Consider the following 8,229-nt stretch of genomic DNA (forward strand, 5'->3'; position numbering starts at 1 on the left):
GAGTTATACATTTGTGGCAGGTGTGAACAGAAACATTGCACTCAGGTGTGGACCAAAACAACGGCACTGAGACCCTTTAGAGGAGGTGGTCTCACTCAGGTCCCAAACCAAGATCGGAGAAGATAGTTTGTGGTGGGAACGTGATTTGACCCCAGGTACCAGGTGTCTACTGCAGGTATGAGCCAAACAGCTCCTGTAGCCACATATGCTTTCCACAGAGCAAAACTGGAGCCGTGCTTTGTTAAATTGAATGGTAAATTATCTCTCAATTGTCCAGAATCCATTATTTTTCAACTTGAGGAAGGCAATGACTTGTGCCTACCCTGCCTCTGATTGGTTATTTATTGCCTTTATTGGTTGGGTAGGTTGCTTTCGGCATTAAGATTGACAACTGGCTTGGAATAGGGCAAGAATATTGTGGTGAGCCAATCAGAGGCAGGGTAGGAGTGGTCCTTATGTTCAGAACACAGGAACTTGCTGCTGAAATCCGTGACATGTTTACTCCTTCAAATCGATATTAAAATGCAAAGGCTTAATTGCAACATTCGTGTCATTGAGGACAGCGATGTTCATCAGACAACTCCAGATGTTCCAATGCAGAGATGCTTGTTTATACTCTGTATACTGTGCATTGACAAGTGCAGTATATTTTTCAAATGGATGTCCATGGATCCAAAGTGACCAATATTCACACATTCACATGAAAAGATTGAAGAGTGATTATTACTCATTTCAGATTTAGGTTTCCTCATGTTAATGTGTAGACTGTCACAAATAAATCAGATTTTTACCTCTTGTCCTTTACTCTTACTTTTGTGTCTTTTTTCCTTTCCACGCTCCCACACACACCTCCCTTTCCTCCATGTGGAGGAAGGAAAGCTCTGATGACTTTCGCCATTAGAGGCATCTACTAATCCACAAATTACACAGCAAGTTTAAACAGGTACACCTGGTGTGCTCTATCTGTTACAGCTTAAGGGAGAAAGGGGTGGGGGTGGTGGGATGCCACCAGGTGGAGACACACTTTAAAGGTTCACTAAAAAGAAAGTGCAAAACAAACTTTCCTTTTCTTTTTTTTTCTGAAAACCTCAATTTAGCCAGAGAGTTTCCACTGACCACTTTTTACACAACCACATTTATATTATTCACAGATTAATATATAATCTCATTTTCCCCACTTTCTTTCTTTCTAAAGCAGTTGGGGGTTCGATGTCTTGCTCAAAGGTAGCTCAACTGAAACGAAGTGCTGTAGGGAGGGAAGAGTGTTATTTATCCGCTTTCCCCACCCACATTCTCCCAATACGGAACTCAACCTGACAACCGTCCAATCATAAAGCTGCTTCTCTCACCTCTAGGCTAACAACACCCCCTGACTTGACATTCAGAAATTTGCCAAGCAGCCTTGCTAACTGATAAAAATGCAGCAAATGGCCCTTGAAGTTGAACATTAAAACTGCATTACTTTCCACAGGAGATCAAAGCTGTTCTTATTTGTGAAAAGCTCAGAGTGTTATGAGGTTACATATATGGATAAGAGACATCCCGTCAAGGCATATAACGCAAGGTTGGAAAGCCCTCCACTCTCCTGCAGTTGTCCAGGCCAAGCAGATCTGCTTACCGGCCTTGTATTTATTCCATACCTAAGGGATGCATACCAAACACTGCCCCAGACCTGGCCTGGATTAGGTCTGCACTGCTTGTCAGATTGCTGCTCCCTGGGCTGCAGCAGTGCAGACGTATTTGTGCCCCCAGCAAATAAACTCCATGTGCAGCAGAACAGGTCACGCTGCCTACTTACATGTCTGTCATTAGCCTTCCTGCAGGGGAGAGCGAAAGGGGTTTGAGTACTTGAGCAGATGAGCAGCTTTGGGAGAGCATTACAAACTCTTTTACACTGTCTTTATTTGAGAAATACAGCTAGTACGCACACTTGAAATCTGTCGTTATGCTTTTAATGAGACACTTGGCTGACAGGGCCTTCATTTAACACGAGCTGTGTCACCTCAACCCTATCTCCTAGAAATTATAAGTCTTCACTAATTAACAGTGTTACATTGTGTTAGAGACAAAGGTGCCTGAATTGTATTTTGTGTTCAAGTACTAAGAATATGTTGTTGATTTATGTATTTGACAAATTGCAAACACAGTGACTCTGAACATACAAGTTTTATTAGACATCATATTTACTCTCCACCACAATATCTGATACTACAGGATAATATCCATGTAGTAGTGTCTATAGAACTATCACGGTTCTATTCAGACTCTCACAGCTCTTGGTTAATGTTAGTGAAAGATCCTAGTCTGGTTTAATACATAAGATCAACCTGTTCATTTACATTTAAATAATACCAACATCTTTAACTGACCTTAAACAATTAATTATCCACTTTGAGGACCATGCCTTTTTTGCACATATGATCAATTTGTAGTTTTGCATTGTCTAGCTCTGATTTTAGATGATTTAAGTATTACCTGTTATCTCTCCTTGGTGACTATTGTTCAGAACCTTCCCCAACATACACTTGCATGTCTTCACGTGTGTGTGTGTGTGTGTGTGTGTGTGTGTGTGTGTGTGTGTGTGTGTGTGTGTGTGTGTGTGTGTGTGTGTGTGTGTGTGTGTGTGTGTGTTTATGCCACATGTGTCATACAAGTGGGTCCAAGCGGCCTGCCTTTCCTCACTTAAGCTGACAGTACAAAAGGCCAAAAGGGGAGCTATCACCTCCCCTCTCCCAGCCAACTGTCCGTACCATGCTCCAGTCACCACGCCACAGTTTACTTGTCATTCCTCGCTATTATTCAATGCAGATGCTCTCACTGCACTGTAAATCACATAGAGGGCAGATGGCCCCCGGTGTCCTCTTTAAACTGAGAGGAGAAGGATCTAAACTAATGAATGTTTTTGGTGTGTGACGTGGCTTATTACAACATAGGACTCAATTGTTTACTCACGCGCATGTGGATATGCAGAACGTGATCCAGTCATTTACCAGTGTGTATGTGATTATGTGTGAAGGAGATGGAAAACCATGTAACGAGAAAAAAATTGAGGAGAGCGCTTTTACCATGTAACAAGAGGGGAGGTCAGGACTGTTCACGTGTGGGAGGTGCAGGGCTTTCATAGAGATTGGTTTTTATATAAAACAGCATTAGTGAAAGCAGAGCTAGGCACGGAGTGCACTTCAAGTGATACCACAAGACCATAGGATATGAGTGCTTACTATGAATATATTCTTCTCTCTGTAGTCAGGAGCAAAGTGTGGAGGACACAGTAGTGAATGTATAAGGGAGCCATAGTGATGGTATCAAGCTCAGTGAACACATGGCATATTGAACATAAAGACATGCTAATTAAGGTTTGTGGGTGTCAGTTTTGAAGCAACTACTGATTAAATTTTAGAGGCAGAATCCTTTGCTGTTTCTCTTAAGTCTTACTGCTGAGGTGTTCCTGCACTCCATTTTCCATAAATCACTTGACAGTCATTACCAGTATCTACACCTGTATTACAATGTTTTTGTTGATCAGATTACAACCAGACAGAGCTTGACCAAATGAGAGTACAGGTTGAAATGTGCCCAAGAGTCATTGAGAACAGATTCTGATCCAATCAGCCAAACCACCTCTGGAGGTTATAAGAGATGCATTGTAACTATATCAACACAAAGGTAAATGAAATTATGTTTTTCTTCACCCACAACAATGAGCAGAAATATACAATTCAAGTGCCTCTGTTCCAAACCAGAGGAGGTAGCCGCTAGCAGCCTTTAGCCATTCATTAAACCTATACTTCTGTCTGTTGTTTGTTGTGATTTTGTGGAGGATGTGAAGTAAGCTAGACAAATGAATCTGATCTCAATCAAATTCATTTTTACCAGTAAACCAAAAATTTACAAAATATCTATACACAATAAGGGTATGAAACACATGTTAATGCCAGCTGCAATTGGGGTGTTTGTGCACAGTATTGTGTCTTATGGATTTTGTTCGTGCTGGTGGAGCTTTGCTGTGTATACTTTGTTCTTCATCTATTGAAAGAAACGCAGCAGATGACACAGCACATGACTGTAGCTCCACAGCAGCTCCATGTACAGCAGAGAATTCACTTTCTTTTAAATAGTAAATTACTCACAGGAAGTAACAGCAAAATAGATTGTATCGAAAATAAAAGTAACAGACATGATTGAAATTATGAAATAATATAACAAGAGGAATATACAAGTTAAGAAAGTAGAGCAATTTAAATAATTGAATATTATGATATAATAGCCTATTAAATCACTTTTTTGTAATTGGTTATGATGATAATATTGTGAAGTTCAATATGCTTGTTGTTGTTCAACATGACACTGGACAGAGAAGAGATCAGGAGCTCAGATGATCATATGAGGATTTACATCAGTTCTGGACCATGTGACAAGAAACAGCTGTTCAGTTTTTTTCTATATTAACATGGATCTATCCAGGTGCAACTATGGTGCATGTCTCTTCAAATGTTGCCACCACAATGAATTGTGGGATGGCATTTGTTCCTTTCATAAAGGATGGTCGGATGTTTCCTATGCTAAAGGAGATTAGATAGAAGGCGGGTAAAGCTCATTTTCTTATCATTTACAGAACTCAAACTGCTTTCATTATGGCCGCCCCTGAAATACTTCCCAGTAAGTTCACTAAGTTAGGAAACCTTCTAAGCCAAAAGGTCTAACCCAACCCACAAGCTAGTGAGCAAATGGGATTGAATTGTAAAGTATTGGGCAAGCTAAATGGCGTGCAAGCTGTTTTTCCTTTTCCCAGCTATGTGTCCTTTAGGTTAGGTTAGACTAAACCCCATATTACTCACCATTATGTGTGAAAAGAAAGAAAGTACACAAGATCCACTTTTAGACAAGTATTACTAGTCTGTGCTTATGTATGTGGCTTTATAAAGATAAACACCAGTTGTCTCTGGAAAGACGACATGTATAATAAAACCATGTGCCTGTCTGCTCAAAGTGCCACTGACGTGGTGTGAGGACATCCTTCCACATGGGACACACCTGCAGGTAAAGGCATTACCAGGAACAAATACACCGCAGCTGTATGACACATGTGGACACACACACTAGGCAATATTATCAGATTGAGCTCATGAGGCTTGCTTCAGACGTGAAGTAAATAAACATGCATATGAACTCTTACTGATTTATTAATCTTTGAAATGTGATGAATGGATCAGTCTTTTAGTCATATGGTTCTCAAACGGATTATTTAATTCAACCAACAATCCAGCAAATCTTTGTACAATTATTGTTTTTCTATTGATTTGCTGTCCATTAACTAGTCAAACCATTGTTAAATTATTTCAGTACATTTATAAAATCTGAAAAGTTAGTAGCATTCATCTTAACATAATATAACATTTTGAGCACCATAACTTATTATTTAAAAGCAACATTTTAACATTGTGGTTTACAACACTCCCGTCTCACTGGTTAAGAATATTTTGCATTGTAAGTGTCTATTAATGGGTCTGTGAACAATTATTACTCTTTTCTAAGGCATCCAGAGCTGATACATAATCATTATTTAGCATTAGCACCACACAAAAAAGAAAATATTTACACTATGTCAGTGTTAATTTGGTCAACACAAATAATGATAAAAAACATTTGTTGACAATATTTTATCCCTAATAAAAGCTGACAAAATAAGAACATTAAACAAAGAATAAAAGTGTGAAAAACAGAAGAAAGATTCAGCTTAAATGCAGTAAACATACAGGCATGAAGAATCACACTTGTAGTGGCTGATTTGTAGTAACCTTTATCTCTTGATGTCTCCGGCCAGTGATCCTAACAGAGACATAAGGCAATGTAACATTATAACAATACTGAAGAAAAAGTTGATTTATTGAAGTATTAACATAGTATCACTGGCCTGGCAAAATCGGACACTAAATGCTCACAAAAGGAATTTTTATAATTTTTATATAATAGTTTAGTAACTCAAGCTAAAGTAATTTTAGGCAACAAATTAGTGAATCTGTTCAGAGGGGATGTAGGGGGCAGTACCAAAACCAAATAGTAGTGATGGGGTTCAAAAAGGAGAACATATAGTCAAACTAGTCGTTTTTCCTTTCTCTTGTTGAGGGTTAAGGCAGAGGATGTCACACCTTGTTAAAGCCCTATGGGACAGAATTGTGATTTGTGAATATGGGCTATACAAATAAAATTTGATTGATTGAAACTACAGTCTGTTACTGTACACTCATTTGTTAGTGTGTAAAACAAGTCATCTATTACTTACCGCTGAACTTACTCTTCCTAGGGTCACAAAGACAAACCATCTGAACTTCCATTACTTTAATATTAACAGCTATAGCCTAATGTGAGTGGTACAGTTGCTTGTCAGCCACAGCACATTATGCACTCCTGCAACCTATAATGAATACTTGCTACTACTAGTAACCTGTTTGGGCTGGCTCAGGCCAAACTGAGAAGGCTAATATATAGGTTATAACATAATATATATAGGCTTTGACAAGACCAAATCTAGGTCAGAAGCACAATGCTATTTATAGCTAGCATATTGTAAAGCAGTGGGAAAAAAGTAAATAGTAAAATATTAAATTTGCCTACCAGGAGACTAATAGCTTTTTCCCACCTGATAGACCATTTTACAAACCAAGGATCATGTGTAAGGTCTGGACCAAAGTAGGTGTGAAAGCGCCTTCAGTATGGTAAAGATAGATGTCCTGGTAGGTGTCCTTGGGCAAGATACTGGACCCCAAGTTGTTTGATAGAGAAAGTGCTGCAGATAGATGCATTGTATAAACATGTATGTGAATGGGTGAATAGCAAAAACTATACTGTAAAGCGCTTTGATTGCTCATCAAGACTAGACAAGCACTATACAAAAACAGACCTGTGCATTCTATGGCAGGCAGAGTGGATATATATTTTGTTTACTTAGTGTCTTTGGGTCCCTTTAATTCTGGTGGTTTGTAAAAAAATCCCAAGATGTCTGTATACTTGATACTTGAATGCTATATTGCAGTCTTTAGCACTCATCCTGTTTATACTACAGTTTTTGCTTTTTTAGAGGAAATAAAATGTCAGTTAATCATTTTTTAAAATGATAAATCCATAAATACTTTATATTGGTTCAAACTGTTAACAGTGAGTGGTTGTGGGGTAATCATAATGTAATGTTTGAATGCGTATCGTCAAATGAATCAAATTTTGCATCAGAAAAAAGTGTCCTTCCCACTACTCTGTGGCCATCCCGGTCATCCCGGCCATCCCATGTTGTGGCGACAGAGCATTCAGCTGGTAGATAGATTGATAAAACTACTCCCTTTTCTCTCCTGCTTCATCTGTTCATTCCCTCCCTGGAGTCTGGTATTGATCAGACATGTCCACATTAGAGGGAGCGGAGACGCTTTTATGATAATCCACCCACCCTCCCCGCCAATCGTAATAGCTGCATTAGACGCTCATCCCCTCTGCACCCGACACCTGGCCCTCGCTCTCTTTGGACTTACTGTTTGCATTACAATACTGTTTAATGGGCTCTTTAGAGGGGCTGAGGGGGCTGGGGGCAGGGGAGGGCAGGAAACTTTCCAAGAGTTTCCAGTAGATGAGGACCCAGCAAGGAGCCACTGGGAAGGTCCGGTGCTAGAGTGATAGATGGCACCAAGTTGAAGTGGAGGGGGCGGAGGGAGCTGAAAGTGGGGGTCCATTACCTATTACTGAATGCCCTCTCTGTCTAGCCACGCCGCTCGGCTGGCTGTCTGATGGCTCACAAACTGGGAAGTGGAGCTTTGGATGACCGGACCCAGACAGAGGGCCAATCAATAGCTTTCTCTCTCTCATTACTTTCCAGTCAAGACAATCCAAATACTTTGTAACGCAAATGTAAAGAGTTCTTTTACGAATGTGCCCGAGCTTTTACAGGAGTTCCAGGTGGGACACTTGTGCTGGTAGGCACCGATGACAGGAATAGTATTAGCACACCAATAGCATGATGATCTATACTCTCACTCAACCTCTGCATTATTCACAAGGCTGACTGCAGCAGAAAGAGGTGGGACTCTCAAGATGCCTCGCTCAAGAAAAAAAAACTCAAGACCGAAAAACCAAAGGAAAAAAAGAAGGACAGAAAGAGCCACCTGGACACCATCAGTCTCAGTGAAGGTAAACATCTCCGACATTCCTCCCGGCACACTGGCCTACAGGGGTCATAGGTCATGA

The sequence above is a fragment of the Hippoglossus hippoglossus genome, chromosome 3 (genome assembly GCF_009819705.1).
Source record: "Hippoglossus hippoglossus isolate fHipHip1 chromosome 3, fHipHip1.pri, whole genome shotgun sequence".
Lineage (NCBI taxonomy): Eukaryota > Metazoa > Chordata > Actinopteri > Pleuronectiformes > Pleuronectidae > Hippoglossus > Hippoglossus hippoglossus.